General features: G+C 43.6%; 1 protein-coding gene and 1 long non-coding RNA gene across 7 annotated transcripts in view; one reads left to right on the forward strand and one right to left on the reverse strand.

Moving 5' to 3' along the window:
- The first annotated feature begins 3,771 nt into the window (after positions 1-3,771).
- Positions 3,772-16,615, forward strand: part of TAOK3 (TAO kinase 3) — a 97,045-nt gene continuing 84,201 nt past the window's right edge. For 2 of the 6 annotated variants that reach the window (XM_075110250.1, XM_075110256.1), the window contains exons 1-2: positions 3,781-3,912; positions 4,739-4,801. The gene's annotated coding sequence lies outside the window, so the exon portion shown is untranslated. The other 4 variants (XM_075110251.1, XM_075110257.1, XM_075110253.1 and 1 more) reach the window with 3 other exon arrangements.
- Positions 4,067-5,471, reverse strand: LOC142064821 (uncharacterized). Its single transcript, XR_012663212.1, has 3 exons — positions 5,222-5,471; positions 4,982-5,120; positions 4,067-4,603 (listed from the first exon to the last, which is right to left on the reverse strand). It is a non-coding gene; the product is annotated as an uncharacterized LOC142064821 (long non-coding RNA).

Below are 16,615 nucleotides of genomic sequence, written 5' to 3' on the forward strand. Positions count from 1 at the left end.
AACCCCTGTTCCCGCTTTTTACTACCGGGATGGCCACATCTGCCACAGAAGGGCCACGATTGTGCCACTGTACTGGGCACTGGTGAGGCCACACATCGAATCCTGTGTTCAGTTTTGGGCCCCTCAGCACAAGGCCCTGGAGGGGCTGGAGCGTGTCCAGAGAAGGGCAGTGGGGCTGGGGCAGGGTCTGGAGCACAAGTGTGCTGGGGGGCGGCTGAGGGAGCTGGGGGGGTTTAGCCTGGAGAAGAGGGGGCTGAGGGGAGACCTTATCGCTCTCTGCAGCTGCCTGAAAGGACGTTGTAGTGAGGGGGGGGTTGGTCTCTTCTCCCAAGAAACAAGCAATAGGATGAGAGGAGATGGCCTCAAGCTGCATCAGGGGAGGTTTAGGTTGGATATTGGGAACAATGTCTTTACTGCCAGAGTGGTCAGACCTCGGACCAGGCTGCCCAGAGAGGTGGTGGAGTCACCACCCCTGGAGGTATTTAAAAGATGTGTAGAGGTGGCACTTCAGGGCATGGTTTAGGAGACATGGTAGTGTTGGGTTGGTGGTTGGACTTGATGATCTTAGAGGTCTTTCCCAACCTTAATGATTCTATGAAACACCCATATCACAGGGCACAGACACACCACTGGGCGAGGAGCAGGACCTTGCAGCTGTTGGAACGGACCTGTTATGACACTTCTACTATTCTTTCCAATTTATTCTTTTTTTTAAGTACAGAAATTACTTCCCCATTCCTCTATGCTCTCAACAAAGTACCACCCCAGTACCCTGATCTCCCACTCACCCAGGTGAAGCAGTAAAGAGTAGCTTTCGTGGAAAAAAGCGCCCAAACCCACTATGAATGTCACACATCTGCCGGATACAGGTTATCCTCCTGACTAGACACTGCTACAAAATGAAGGACCAAGATATAGATCCTGCAGTGAGATTCACATGCAAAGAACCATTAAATACAGGATCCCACTCCATATGAAAATACCTCCCATTGGTATTTCAGACTAAGTATCTCATTTAGCCCTTTTCTGCAACTATAAGTCACCTGGGAAGAAGCAGGTCTCACTGCCTCCAGCAGAGCCATGCTAAATGCTTACCTTAACAGTTGTGAGGTGCATTCCTCAAATGCACAACTCAGTGTCTCACCGAGATGCCTTAAACATCTCACCAAGAGAAAGGAAACAGAATAGGTGTTATCTGAAGGAGGGCTGAACTCAAACACTGCAGCGCTTTTTCAGACTGGCTGAACGGGGCATTCAGCTGCCAAGAGGAGCACCAGGTCACGCTCTTTGTTCTGAGAAGAATCATAATAATGCAGCGTGTGCACTTTGCTTTCCTGTAGCTCACCCCTAAGATCTGTTTGCCCTGACTGACAATTTTTAACTTGGAACACCCTTGCAAAGTACGCCGATACCTTTTTACATAAGCAAATATTACCTTTTACAGGAGATGAGGCTGAGACACAGCTAAAAGTCAACACTATCAAGAGCAGTTCCCAGAGCTGAATGTCCCATTTGAGGGCATTTGGCCTGGCATGTGGGAGATACAATGCTAGAGCTGCTCGCCACCTCTCTGTTGCCAAGTAATGCCAGGTGTTAGTGGTTATCGGCATCTTGGAAGGCAATTCTTCCATCCTTCTCCTCACTCGGGGCAGCAGTAGCTGGCAGGGCTGCCTGCGGCCGCAGGGGAAACAGGAAAGGGTGTGGTGGTGGCTGGCACATCGCATGAGCCAACCGGGTGCCCAGGCTTCACCCAGCGCCCATGGGTTTGTCCCTTCCCCACAGACTTGCACCTGGCTTGAATTGTTCAGATAACTTTCCCAAAGTCATAGAGTCGCAGAGTTAAAAATAGAGGTGGGATTGGCTAAAACCCTTTCTCAGAACTAACCAGAGCCCCCTTAAGGCTTTATAAATGCTATTTACCCCCCTTTCTTCCCCGTTTCCTGCCTGCATCTCTTCCACCTGTCCACATCTTTAGCCCACGAGCTCCCCTGCAACCCTGGTTCGCACCACTGTGGACAGCAAACTAGTTGCACGTGTGCCTGGACCAAGGCTACCCTTCCAAGTTTATTTCACCCTGCATCACGCTGCCTCAGCACCTTGTTTGCTCAAAGCTGATTCACCCTTTCGGAGCAGCCCACCTTTCACACATCACGCAGCAGGCAGGTGCATTTCCCAACGTGAGGGCACACGAGAACCCTTTGAACAGGAGCTCCGTGCAGCTGTGTGTGAGTAAGAAACTGTGTACAGCTGCTGATGAAAGACTTTTTGGCTCATTCTGTGGTCAAAACTGGAATCTCACTTGCTGTTGCTCCCTCCGTACTAATTCTTCATGTTTAATATTAGCTTTCTGGAGACACCCTCTGCTGTCACATCTCAGGCATTCAGTAGGAACCCAAGGGAGGAGGTTCAGCTTTAAGGAATGCCATGTTTCCCTTACAAACACAAAAAAAAACCTTAACTGTCTACACCCCAAAGAGCTATCAGGGAAAGTTTACACTTCTCTCTCAAGCTATTGTTTTTGGCACATTTTCATCAAAGCAGTTTTTTCTCATCACGACTCATTTATTGTTTTCTATACATTCACTCAGTTTGAAGAAAGACTTCTGCCTCCTGCTTCGTCAGCATCAGCTATTCACAGAGCAGCTGGCACAGAAGTCAAGCTCACCATGTTTTTCTTTCCATTTGTAAGAAATAGAGAAAAAAAAAGTTATGAAGCTCAGCTTATAAACAGAGATCATGGCAACTCATTTATTGCATGAATTAGATGACTGCAATGAGAAACCCTGTAATGTAGTACCTTAGCCTTTGAAGAGCAGAATGCATACCAACACCCTCAGCCTGGAACACATGGCTTTCAAGTTTCTGTACCTTTAGTTTCAAAGGGCTACATGATGATGGGTCCTAGAAGAAAGCCCAGGAGGAGAATAGCTGTCAGAAACAAGTTAGTAGAATGAGGTTGTGTGAGGTACTGGCAGAAGATAAAGCTCAGCTACCTCAGTTTTGCTTAGCAAAAAGTAATAAAAAACTATCAAAGAGTAAGCCACTGTGAGCCTCTAAAGGGATAAAGGAAAGAGTGATTGCCTCTAGATTCTGACGCTGTAGGGGACCACCACGTGCGGCAGAAACAGCATTAAATCACTTTTCCCTGTCTCTGCTCTGAGCTGTTCCTAATCCAGACCTGTTAACCACTGCTAAAGCTCCTTCTTCTCCTTTGAGGCCTTTCCTCTATACGGCGCGCCACTGTTAAGCCAGAGCATCTCTTTTTTTGTTACAAGGCATCTCCTCCTGCCGCCACAGGAGACGCAGCCTCTGTCAAAGCTCCCCCAACCCTGACAGCAGGCATTAAAGGCTCAGAGCCGCCTTTTTACTGGGCGTCGGCCCCTCACAGCCCAGAGGCGGCACCACGGGCCCAGGCCCGGCCCCTCGCACACCCAAGCCCGCTGTAGGCCCCGACACGACACGACACGACACGACACGACACGACACGACACGACACGACTCCCCCCCGGCCCTGCGGGGCGGCCCCGCCCCAGCCGTTACCGGCCGCCGCCGCCCTGGGGCCTTCGCTCCTGGCGGGACCGCGCAGGCGGCGGAATCGAGCGCCGATGCTTCATGGGGGATGATCGATGAGGCTGACGCCACTCCGCTGCCTGGCCCGAGCTGCCGGGCTGTGTAGCCGAGCGCCGATGCCTACTCACTTTCCTCCCGCCCGCGGCGGGCAGGCCGTGGAGCCGATCGCCGAGCGATTGGCCGCGCCTGGCAGGGGGAACCGCGCCTCGGGCGGCGGCGGGGCCGTGGCAGGAAGCGGCGGGGACGGACACGGGCCGGCGGACACCCGCCTTCTCTCCTCCCGCCTCCCTCCCTTCCTCCCGGGCGCCGCGGACGTGGCCCGCTGCCGCCGGCCGGCACCAGGTGAGGGGCGGGGGCAGTGGGAACGGCGGCCGTGAGGGGAGGGGGAAGCGGCTGACGGGGCGCGCGCGGCTGCTTCTCTTCTGACAGGCGCGTCCCGCCGGGGCGGGGGGCGCCAACTGGCAGCGGGTTTGGGGGCTTAAAAAGTAAGAAAAAAAATTCACTTTGTCGCTGGCCCGGCGGCGCGGGGCGCTCGCTGCCGGGCCGGGAGTGCCGGCTGTTCCCGGGGCGCCTCACGGCGGGGCTCCCCGGGGACCGCCCGCTCCCCCGTGGCTGCTCGGGGACCCGGGTGGCTGCCTTCGGGTTCAGGTTACGGGGGTCTTAGGGGGTGTGGGAGGGTCCCCCGGCCGGCTCTGGGGGTCTCCTGCGGCGGCTCTGGGGGTTTGGGGGGTCTAGGGGGGGGTGCAGCTCCCCAGCAGCTGATGCTGGTTTTTGCAGGACTTGTGGCATGCAGCTCCCTTGCGTGGTGGGCTGTCCCGCGTTTGGTTGCAGGGGTCGTGGCGAGCTCTGTGGGAAGTTGAGGGGGAAATGGTTCGGTGGGAGAGCAGACGTGAAGAGAAGAGGGAAAGCGACTGCGTTTCCTTCACCTGCGAGGTCGGAACGCTGTCACAGCTCGGATAAACGGCGTTTGTCCATTAAGGTTACCCATCAGAGCTCTTTGTGAGCAAGTAATTTCGACGGCGTTAGTATTGACCTAGTGAAATTCAAGTGAAAAATGGAGCTTGGTTACTGTCAGCTTTCTTTAAACTGAGTTGGAAGCAATGACATAGGTCTGGTCTTCACAGATGTGTCTGTCTTTTTAATGACATCAAGAAATGATTTACTGTAGGTGCTGAATGTCATCTAGCAGTACTCATATTTGCGTGGGAAGGAGAAAGAAGGAGGACACTAGGCAAGTACTAAGCCCTTAGAATTTTGTGTTTTTCATATACATCTCCTCATGTCATCCCCCTCCCACCCCCCCAGGAACCAAAGCGGAATTAATTCCCTAAGTCCTATAACCGTTACACTTCTAAAATGTACTAGCCACTGAGTAGCCCTGGTAGCATCCAGGTTTCCCCTGGTCACTTACTCAGCCTGGGCAGCATTGAGCAGCTCGGTGCGGATTTGCTGTCTGCAGCCAAGGTGTTCTCAGGGTTCTGCTCCAGCAGCTGAACACTGATCCCGTAGGTACGTGGAGTACTCATGCTCAGCACACAGTCTAGCAGCAGCTGCCATGTTTGTTTAGAAACAGCAAAACAGGTGGTGCTGGTATGGCCTCCCTACTGCGTGGAAGCCTCCAGAGTGCACCCAGGTAGGCAGGAGGACTTACCCAGGCTGTGGGAGAGCTGCGCTGAGTTCCGCTTTCTGTCCAGGAGAATTCCAAATGGCATCACCAGCGTTATGGGTTGTCAGTCTAAATAAGGGGATGGAAGCATTCAGGGTTATGGATCAATGGGGGACGCTCCTAACCTCTCCTGCAGAAGCTGTTCCACAGTACACAGCGTGGTCAGATATTAACTGGGTAAGAGCTCAGGAGGGGTATGACACTGTCGGCCGCAGTTATGATGCCCGTGTTTGGGTGAGATAAGTGCGCTCCCATCTGTTCTCCATGGCCTGCTTACATATTTTCAACAAATGTTTGGAACGCTGCAGAGTGATGTCGCTTATCTTGCTACTCGTCATTAGTTTGTGTCTTGTACTAGATTTATTAGAGTACATGTGTTGGTATTTCTACATCGATAATGGATTGTTTGTGGAGAGAAATAATAAACCATACTTGTTCCTCTCTGTTTATGCCTTTTAAAACTGTATTACTTCTGGTACCTAGCTAATTCTGAGTTCTCAGGGAGTAATGTAACAATATAGGGAGTTTTAAATGTACATACCTGTTCACAAACTCTCTTTTAACATTGAAATTCATACAAAGATCTGGTAACTTAATCCTTTTATGCACTCACAGTGAGGCTGCAAACTGATCATAGCTGTGTTAATGTATAGTTTTTTCAGGTTTTGTAAAATCAAAATTTCTTATTTACCCTGTAACTCATCATGTAACTTCCTCTGGCGTCTGATTTGAGGAAAACTTGAGCTAGGTTGTTTCCATCTGCCCTGCCCAATATGAGGGTTTTCAGATTGTAAACTCATTCTTCTGTGGGTGCATTACTTATAGTGATTCTCTGTTTGTACTTCCCTTTCACTTTACCTTTGTTAATTATCAGTTAAAAAGGATCCTTGCATGTCAAAACTTTTAAAGATGAGATATTTCTACCTGTGTGCACTATAAATATGGATCTTGTGTCACCTGGCTTTTGCTACTATATTTATTTTTCATAATGTGTTGCAGGATGGGGTGGTTTTCTAACAGAACTGGGTTCTGTCCCTTCAGACTAATCAGCTGTCTTGCCTGTGAGAGAAAACCCTGTTTGTACGTGGCTAGCCTGGAGTTTGCTGGGCTGACACAGGCTGCCCAGGAAGCCTGTGGCCAGGGAGCAGAGCAGGGAAGTCTGCTGCCCCCAGGGTGGGATCAGCGAGTTCGGACCAGGATCGCAGACTTGGTGTTTTCTCCATTCACAGGTTTTTGTTCCAGGTGGTTCTGCAGCCTCGTGAAATGCTGCAATGTTCAGGTTAAGGGAGATGGCAGGGGAGGTGGTGTTCATGAAACACTTTCAATTTTATTTGTTGATTTTTACAGGAGAAAGCCCTTAGTGTCTAACGTTCATGTTTTTAAGTAGAAAACAGACCTTTTGTTTTAAGATAGATTTCAGGTTCTTTTAACGGAACCTTTCTGTTGTTCAGTCACAGCGTTTACAGCAAAATGAGTTTGAGTAAAAGTGCAATTTTGGTATCAAAGATATTCAAGAAGTACACTTTTATAAAATTTCAGCAAATGCTCAGTTCTTAATAGGTGTGTTTTTACACAACGGGGGAAAAAAATCACAGTAGTAAACCCAAAAGAGTGTTTTATTTTATGCTGATTATTTTCAAGCTACTTCCTTATTTGAAAGCCATTGATTAAATCAAAATTATTTGATTGCCTTTGGCTTAGTGCTGTGTAATAAACATTATGCAATTGCATTGCACCTCCTTGTTCATTAGTTCTTCCAAGGGTAGCTGAGTGAGTTTTCCTGACTCTGTCTTGTTATCGCTCTCTGAAATCACTGTGGTAGGTTTGTTTTAATTTATTGAGTGAAACATATTTTAGAAAGTTTTGAACTGATAAATCTAGGGTTCCTTAGGTATTTGGGGTAAAAAGAAGGAAATATCTCTTCCTGTTTTTACTTAGGTAGCACGCGTTCTGACTTCTCATTTTGATCTGCTGGCGGTATTACAGCACGCAAAGTCGATTGTATAGTGCGCACCATCAGTATTACATGCCAGGAACTGTAATCTCTGTGAACCTCAGCTCCTAATTAATGAGGAGGAAAGTTGAAATAGAAATTAAAGGAAATTAATTGGGTGTGGTCATCCATCTCCTGAGCTACCAAAGGATGGTGGAAATCCAAGTGCCCTCCAAGTATTTCTGATATTGTGGCAGCTCCTGTTCAGTCTTTATAAAGTCCCACTTCATGGCATTAAAGAGAATGCTTCTAACGTGACCTGTCGTCTTTAATCTGTTGAACTATATGATAGGTATTTAATTTTTACTTCTGTTGAAAATATGAAACTGTGTATTTGTAAAGAGCAGTAGGTTTTGCTCTCAGATTGAAGAACCTTGGAGTACTGCTAGTTTGGTTTTGGTTTGTTTTCTTAAATGAGTTGTATAAGTAAATCCGAAGAAATTGTTGAAATTAGGTTGTCTAGGTGGCTTGGGTAAGCTTGTTCTTATTGAGGATGGCAAAGAATGCATTTGATTTGAGCAGTTTGGAAGTTTTCTTGTTTATGTACTCATCCTTGTGTTTGTGTTGTCTCACTGGACTTTCCCTCTGTGTAAGAAATTGTTAGTTTAATTTGTAAGGGCAGGGAAAATTTCAAATTTAATATAGGGATCTTACAAAACAAGTTTGTCAGAGTTGTTAATGAAGTAAGCACTTATGCCCTTGAACAGGTAATAGCTTGATGTTGATGTAACTACTATTTTTTCCCCACCCTGAATATTAGGCCAAAATGGACTCTGGTTTATTTTGAATTTAATGAAACCAATAGTTATGTGGGAACGTGCAGTTGCATGCCTTCCTACCTAGCTACAGAAGGACTTTCAAATAAGGACATTCTCACAGTTTGTTTGGCGTATTAATTTCAATCTGTCTTTCTGCATATTAGTATAATTAGGCACAGTTGGATCATGGAGGTTAACTGGGCAAAGCTAGAGAACCTAGCTTCATCAGGTTGCCTTTGAAGTTTTGGACGAGTGAATTGCCCCCCATTTGCACCCCCTCCTGCTGTCACTCTGTTAATTATGGCACTGGGTTACCTGAGAGACCAAGTAATTCTGCAAAAGAAGGGCAAATGGTGACCTTGGCATGCCTTGTTTTCAGTCCTTCATGACTTTGCTTTGGTACAGGCAGCTTTTATGGTGTGGGTTGTACTGTCTTTGGGAAGAGAGAGAAAGCTGTTTGTACTTCATCTAAGAAATTGTCACTTCAAGAACGGAGATGTTAACCCCAAAGTCCTAGATAAACTCCCATCTAGAAAACTATACGCTGCCTAATGAATTTCCCTGCAGCCTAAAATGCATACATGGGTTTGTTTTGTTTTTTTTTTTTTTTTAATTATTATTTTTCTCACAAACTACTCCCCAGAGTGACTGTGGTGCAGAACTTGGCAGATGCCATGATCCAGAGTAACTGCTTTTCAGCACTGGGAGGAATGAATCTTGTATGTGGTGTACGTATTTTCACATGCATTAAGTAGTTTAGGATGAAAGGTGTTAAGACTACAGATACTATCATCATTTTATGAGCAGGATGTCTTCATTAGATTGGAATTGATGAATGCGTGCCAAATTTTGTGCATAGTTGAGTCTGCTTCTGGAGAGATGCAAATAGTGTGCTCACCTCCTACATCAAAACTCTTTTTTTTTTTTTTTTCCTCCTTAATTCTAAATAAGCGATCTGCGAATCTGTTGCATGGAATCTGGCATAAAATTGATCAGGTTTATTTAGGCATGCCCTTGAATGGTGTGAGTGTTTAGGCCATATTTACAAGAATATAGTCACTGATGATTCATGTTGAGATGATATTTTTCTTCCTTGTAATGGAACATATGGGTGTACGTAGCATATGGCACTGCTGAAAATTGTTAAACACAGAGCACTGATTTATTACACAGTAAAAAGAGTTTGGATTTTGAGTCTAACACTGAGCAGAAAGCTTTGTAAACAGCTCTGGCTGCTGGTTTGTATTGGATGCGCTACTGTGCTGTAGCAGTAAATTTTTCTTTAAATTCCTTTAAATGAAAACAGAATTCTTCCAAAAGTCGTGTGTGTGCCCATAGCACTGGAGTGGATATGTGACCTCACTGGGTGTTTCATTAAAGAAGATGGGGTTGCTTTTGGTTTTTTGTTTTGTTTTTTAAAGACTGTCTGAAACAGCATTGAATGTACAGCCTCAGCAGCTCTGCCATGACAGTTCACCTAGCCTTTTAGCCACCCAGAGGGATGTTCATTTTCTTATGGTTCAGTCTCGCTCTCTTGGATGACAGCTTAAAAACTTAAATCCTTTCTGTCTTATCTGGGAAGTAGGGGTATTAAGAACATAAATATATAGTTTTCTTCCAGTCTTACTAGCCAAAACATCTTCCATGTGTGTTTTGGGGTTTGGTTTTTTTTGTCTTTACATGGCTTCTTGAGGGTTTTTTTGGGGGGGGAGATGTGTGGAGGAAGATGATGTATCCTTCCAGTGCACAAGGGAAAGCATACTGAAGTGCAGTGACAGAGAACATAAATTGCAGCTGTGTATTTCCTTGTGCTGTCCTGCATTTCTTGACTATTCATCTTCTAGATGATTATAAACTCTTCAGAGCAGGTACCACTTCTGCAGTGGCTTTGTAGGTCTTACTACTGTGTAGCTGAAGCTCACAGGTGCTGTAGTAATATAGGTAATAAATAGTTGGTCATAAGAGTACAAAGATTAATCTTTTTTAAAAGTGATTTAAGCAATAAGCAGGAACCTTCATGTAAACCTTAGAATGGTGTTTGTGTTTGTCTTTTTCTAATCGAAAACTTCACTCTAATTTAATTGTAAACATTAAAGTACTGGTTAAAACAGACTTTATGCCAAATTTGGTACTGCTTTTGTTAGGCCAAAGGCACAGGATATCTGTAAGAAAGAATCTCTATGCTCTCAAATCTGTAATTTTTTTTCATAAAAATCAGATTAGTCTTATTTACTTTTTTTGTTTATGACAATCTGCCGATCAGTGCAGGGTTTCTTGTGTGTTTCTTTGCTTATTTTGACTGGTTCGGGTAAAGTTTAAGTATGCTGTATGCTTAAGAAAAAAAAAAGATTTGACATCATTAAAACCTGATGTTATTTAATAAAAGGAAGTAGTATCTATCATTGAGGGAATTAACTAATGACCTCTTGTTACCATCGCCTTCAGGATCTTAGATCCTCCCTTCGCTTGCCTCATTCTTAGTCATAGATTGGAGAAGGAAAACAGGCTTTTTCCCTCCCTCCCAACTCTTAAGCAGTTTCTCAACTTCAGATGCACTTATCATTGACCTAAACCATGTGAACAAACTGAAGTCAAGAAAATACTCCTTTTCCACTTGCAGAATGTACTACTGTTATTAAAACTTACACAGCATGTCAATTAACTCTAGTTCCCAGCTTTAACCTGTGCATAGAATATTTTTTAAGAAGTATTAGCCTCAAATGAATTTTAATTTATTTATAACATTTTAAATCTTAACCTTGGTTGTGGTTTCAGTTTTAACATTAAGCCTCTTTCAAAAGAGGGGAAAAACATTTCTTATCTGGAAAGTATGCGAGTGGCAGAGCAGATAAGATAATTGAGACCTAAATGTGAGCTGGGATGGAAACAGTCTCTGTTAAGAGTCAGGTCTCATCTGCTTTGCCACAGTCAGGCGGTGCTTTAATGCGTACTAATGCAAGGAGTTTTGTCATCCTGTGGAGAATGTAGCGAATTTTGACTCTGCTGCTGCTTTTGCATTAAGAGACGTGAAGTCTCTAGCTGAAGTGCTAGAGGCTCATGTTTTCATGGTCAGGAGTCTTACGTTGGGAAGCAGCCAGCCAAAAATAGGAGGGTTTTATTACTTTCCTGCCTGTAACCACATTTTGCTCCTAAAGTGAGGAATGGGAACAAAAAAACGTTCCAACTTGTTGTTCCACTTGGGCAGCCGTTTCTCAAAATTGCTTGTGTACGTTTCTGTGTGGTGTCTTTTCTCTGTGGAGGATCCCCACAGAAGATAACAAGCTTTCTGTTTTCAGCTCTTCCCATAGAGGAAAAGCTCCTGTTATGGTCGTAAAGGTTGCATTCGGCACTTGGTTGCCCAGGTGGCAGGAGGTAGTAATGCAGGTATCTAAAACCAGAATAAATGAGTAACTACTGGAATTACTTTTTTACTCCACAAAGTCTTATTTTTACTTTTTGTTTACTTCAACTCTGCTTTTGCAATTTCCAAATTTGTATTTTAGGGTCGCTTTCCCGGAAAGTACGTAATTTCAAATGATGTTATACTGTTATGGAAGCAGATTAGAAGACTTTTTGGTACAAAATCAGGATTGGGCTTAGCATTTTGCTGCAGGAAATGTAGTCACCATATGAACATGACATAAATCAAAGTATACTTAACTTATTCATTTGAAAGCTGCAGAAATTGCAAGTAAATATGTGATATACAATAGGAGCAGTTCAAATCCTAAATGCTGGCTGAATGTTCCCTTGAAGTGCTCCAAATTTCAGGTCTATTGGGGACCTTTTCTACATTTCAGGCTTCCGGCTGTATGTTACTGTGAGCTTCCTGTCACTAAACTTAGTGCCTTAGAATAAAGCAGTAGAAAGTTGCTGACTAAAGGCTTGTTCTTTATTTTCTTTATCCTGGCCACCCGAGTGTTTTAGAAGAACATTGTTTATATTTTTGAGCAATCTAACTGTTTCTAGATGTGCTGAGCCCAAACCAGCCAGAGGTGGTCAAATGAGATTGTGGTTTGTGTTGGATCCAGGCTCTGAAGACATCCAGAGAGGCAGAGGGACAAGAACCCTGGTCTGTGGACATGCAAGCTGGTGCCTGGAGCCCCAGGCTATCAGTGCAGCTCTGCTGGTGTTTAAGGTCAACTCCTTGCAAATATTTTATGAAGGCTTATATTCAAATGCTATTTATAAGACCAGACTAATTTCTTTCTTCATAATGATGGCCTTTTGGCTGATGACATGCCTGGAATCTGGAAGATCTGGATTCTGTATGCAACTAGTCAGTTGCGTATCCACAGGGAAGTCGTTGCTAGCTTTCTGTCTCAGTTTTTTTATCTGTATTTAAATTAAAAAAAAAAAAAAAGGTTGACTAATACCTGCCTCACAAGGCTGTGAGAGCACAGTTGTTAGTCTTATGCTGTGAGATCTTTGGAAAACACTTTAGGAATGTTCTAGGGGCTTATTATGGTTAAGGCCCTCTCAGTGAGAGAACTGGTTAAGCCTGGGTTATTGTTAGACTGTTCATTAAGGAGTCTTAATAGCTGCAGCTATGATAGTAGCTGTTCCTGGCTTCACCTTCAATTATCCTGGGTAGATACAGACTGCTGCAATACTGGAGCGCTGCAGTGGTCTGGAGTAGAACTAAAGCATATGCATTAATTTTTGAGTCTGCCTTGAGCACTTCATTTCTATTTCACGGCTGGTTTTGCATGCAGGTCATGCCATAGCCTAAGTGAATTTTGGCAGTTTAACATTGTGATGATTGCTTATTCTGCCACTAGTGAGCCCTTAGCACCTTCTTGCTGAAAGAAACACAGCAAAAAGTCAGCTGAATATATAGTATATCAGCCTAACTCTTTTAATCTGCCATGTTTTTTGCTTTGTAAATTGAACAAAACATTAAAAAAATTATCAGGCAACAGAAATTTTAGTACTTACTATTAAACAGTGTAAACCAAATATTAAAAATCTCTTAAGATTTGGCAATCTTCAAGCTCAGGTTGTCTTTTGACAACCTGTGAAACTTTTGTGTGAATGCTTATGTTGTAGTTTTTAAAAACTCATTTGATAGTATGTTTATAAAATATCTGTCAGAATTTTCTCCCTTCTGGCCACCATTATAATAAGCAACTATGCAAGAAAAGGAGAAAACCCATTTTAGGAAAGGCTAGTTATCAGCTTTTTTTTTTCTGAATCTAAATAATCTTCTTAGTCATTAACAATGGTATCTTATTAAACTTTAATAACTTTCTTAAAATTCAGCAGTGCCACACTCATGTATTTGAAAGTCAAGATACAGCCCTGACAACAGAGGTCTAAACCCAGATATTTTTGTCTTTGGAGTTTCATCTCTTCATGATTACCTGTGGAAGCTGTTTTCTGTGTCTTGACAGATTTGAAATGTATTGACTGAAAGAAAAATACCAACTCAGATTCCTATTGAAACATGGGGCTTGATGAGGTAGGGATCAGGGGTTTGGGAGCATGGCATTGATTGACTCTGAATTTTAAATCATGAGTCTGTAAATAAACATGAATTTTCAGCTGATGTTGCTGCTGAATTAAAACCAGCTCTTAATTTTAGCCTCTCCTTTCTCCCACTGAGTTGTGTTGTCACAAATCCTTATGCTACCAGAGTGTGCAAAATAGCCATGTGTAGCAAAGCCAGTGGTTTGGGGGTAGGAACAGGCAGGCGTGGAATGAGCAGGGGGCTGGAAGGTAGAAACTTCCTCCTAGGGAAGTAGGAGCAGTACTACTAAATTATACTGTGAGTTACCTTGCTTAAAAAACAAAACAAAACAAAATCCCCAAAAAAACCCAACAAAAAAAAAACCCCAACTCAACAGTGGTATTGGGGTTTTTATTTTTTGGTGTAAGTTAAGGAGTAAATTAGCAAGTTTCACTTTCTGTTCATTGTGCGTTAGCTGGGTCTAACAGCATCTGTGTTGTCCTGAGCTGCAAACTGCAGGGGAAGACTTGAATCAGAATTAATACACCCCCCTTTCACTGTATTTTACCTTGTTTTCTGAAGCACTTTCTTAGGAAACCCAAGTTTGGTGGTTATATTACTTGCACCTGCTTTTTTTTTTTAATGGTTTTGTGTTCAGATATGTCATATAAACAAGGAAAAGCTATTTTGCTGCATGTTAGTTGTTCAGTGTTTCATAGCCTACATAGAAAAATACTGCTGCCTTAAGAATTGGGGAAAACCCCAGGCAGAATGCTTGTCTCATGGGCAACAAGAATATTGACTGGAAGATGATAACACTGGTTGCCAAACACAGTTTTATTTCATACTTCAGGTATACGGTGGCTTTCTAAAATGTCAGGTCATGGCACTGTATACCAGGAATCATGTTAAGGTGAAAAGTTATTTCTTAATCTTAAGTCCTGTTTGTTCTTGAAGTGTGTGAATTACTTGCAGTATATAACCAAGAACCTTGTTAGAAAAGAAAGCACCAAAGCATATTAATTTTCTTCAAATAGACTGTTTGTTTCATTAATACAAATGAGGATTGTTTCTGTTTGCCTTTTTTCTTTAGGAAGATCTTTAGTTTAGGTAAGCAGTGCAGCACAGCAGAAATCCTTCCAAGCATTGCTAAGCCCACCCAGTTTCCAAAGCCATCCAGAGAATTTGTGGTGAATGTGTAAAGAATAAAACATCTCAGTTAAAGAACGTTTGGCTTCTGGTGGCAGGGCCTCCCCATCCAAAGAGCTTTTGCAGCCGTTGTCGGTGAAGTTGTGGGTAAGAGTCTCAAGGGTGTATATAGAGGAAGTCAAAGAACTTTCATATTTATGATCTCTGTCTTCCCGGTTGCCTTAAACAGAAAGGACAGCTTGATTTGTGTCATCGATCATAAATTAAGAACTCCTGCGAAGTTCGGCTGAACACTCAGTGTCTGGATGAAACTCTCTTGGTATCCTGTGCTTTTGTATCCCTGCAGCTTGAAAGCTGTGTAGGAGATGGTAAGATTGTGTACGTGAAGGGTTACTGCTCTCATCTTGGGTGCCCGGCAGAAGGAACTTCCTAGTGCTGACTGCTAACATCGCAGAACCACAAGTGTTTGCTGCTACTGTTAGTAGAAGGGGATGTAGGGTGGAATCTACCTCCACCCAGCTGAGGATTGATTTAAGAAAACTGTTGCAAAGCTCAGACTGACTTAATGAAGCGGACGGCTGTCCTTCCAGTCACCAGGGGTCTGCCCTAGTTGGGGCAGGCAGCTAGGAGGAGTTGTGGTGGATGGTTTGGTTTTTAAAGAACCAGGGTATTTAAAACTAGGCTTTTGCACTTTGGTGGTTAACTGGTGGCCAGGGAGTTGCATTTATACGCAATAGGGAAGATTTTCGTTACTGTTTGGGTATGTGGCACACCCTGCCCAGGCTGCTGTGCCTCACAGGTAGTGTTCCCTCTGGAGGGCAGTTAATAGGAGCTGCACGACCTGGAGCCATCTCCTGGTCCAAGTGGATTTTTATTTGGCCCACAAATAAAGAGCACAAATTTTTTTTCATAACTGTCGTGTCATTTATTCAGTCTTCTCAGAAGAAAACTGCAATGTAGAGGGGTTTTCTGTTCATCAACCTGTGTGTGCTGCTTCTTTGTTAGAGCAGGCAGGGCAGGGAAGAACACATTGCCTTTTTACTGAAAGCTTGTGAAGATTTTGGAGGGTCTTTCCTGCTTTTGTATATTATTCTGATGTTTAGGACCACTGTTGGAATGGGACATCTGCACAATTGAGGTTTTTTCTTTTAAGTTATCTTAGGTTTCCTTTGGTTTTTTTTTTCTCCCTCACCCACTATCAATATCCTCCCTTATGTTTTACGTACAAAAAGTGAAGATCAAATACACAGTTTGATCCCTGTATTGGCATAGCCGTGAGATAAATGCGCATGCTGATGTTCTATAGTGAGATTTAAAAATTTTTTTTATCAAGACATCTGGGTGGAGGGAGCAAACCTCAGAAGTGAAAATTGTTTTTCTATTTTATGACCAGTCAAAATATTTTGGAATTAAAAGCACAATTGAAGGTGAGTAAATTGGGTTTTTTTATTTTTTTTGACCAGTTGTACTGAGAGCTTATTTTATGTAATTACTGGGGCGTGACTTTAAATTCTGGGGAGGACTTTGTGGCTTGTTAGCATCAAGTTCAGCTTCTGATGTTGCAATGAAGGAGGAAGTGAGTGTGTGTGTACGCTTGCGGAGGGGGAGAACAGCACTTCTGCCTAGCCACATAAGGTGGGAATTGCAGCTGGCCGGTTATTTTTAGCTTCTAACTATCTCATTGTGAATGTGAATCTTTTTCTTTTTAATCAGAATGTTGGTAAATTAAGCTGTGAGTTTGTTTTGACAAATTCTTTTTTCGTACCAAAATGCACTAAACATAGATGACTTCTCCACCACAATTTTCTTCATTAAACCTTTAAGTTGTTTTAAACCTCCAAAGCTGCAGGACTGGGTGTGATGCATTTTGTAAGTGTATCTATCTGCTGTTGATTTTTTGCAATTGTGCATCTATAGCTAAGAATATAAGCATGGCAGGGATTGCAGTGAAAGCTGAGACCTTATGTATTAGCCTCTGTAGCTGGAGAAACACAGAACCTTCATTACAAGAAAAGAGTAATAGCAAAGGA

This window comes from Phalacrocorax aristotelis, chromosome 15, assembly GCF_949628215.1.
Source record: "Phalacrocorax aristotelis chromosome 15, bGulAri2.1, whole genome shotgun sequence".
Lineage (NCBI taxonomy): Eukaryota > Metazoa > Chordata > Aves > Suliformes > Phalacrocoracidae > Phalacrocorax > Phalacrocorax aristotelis.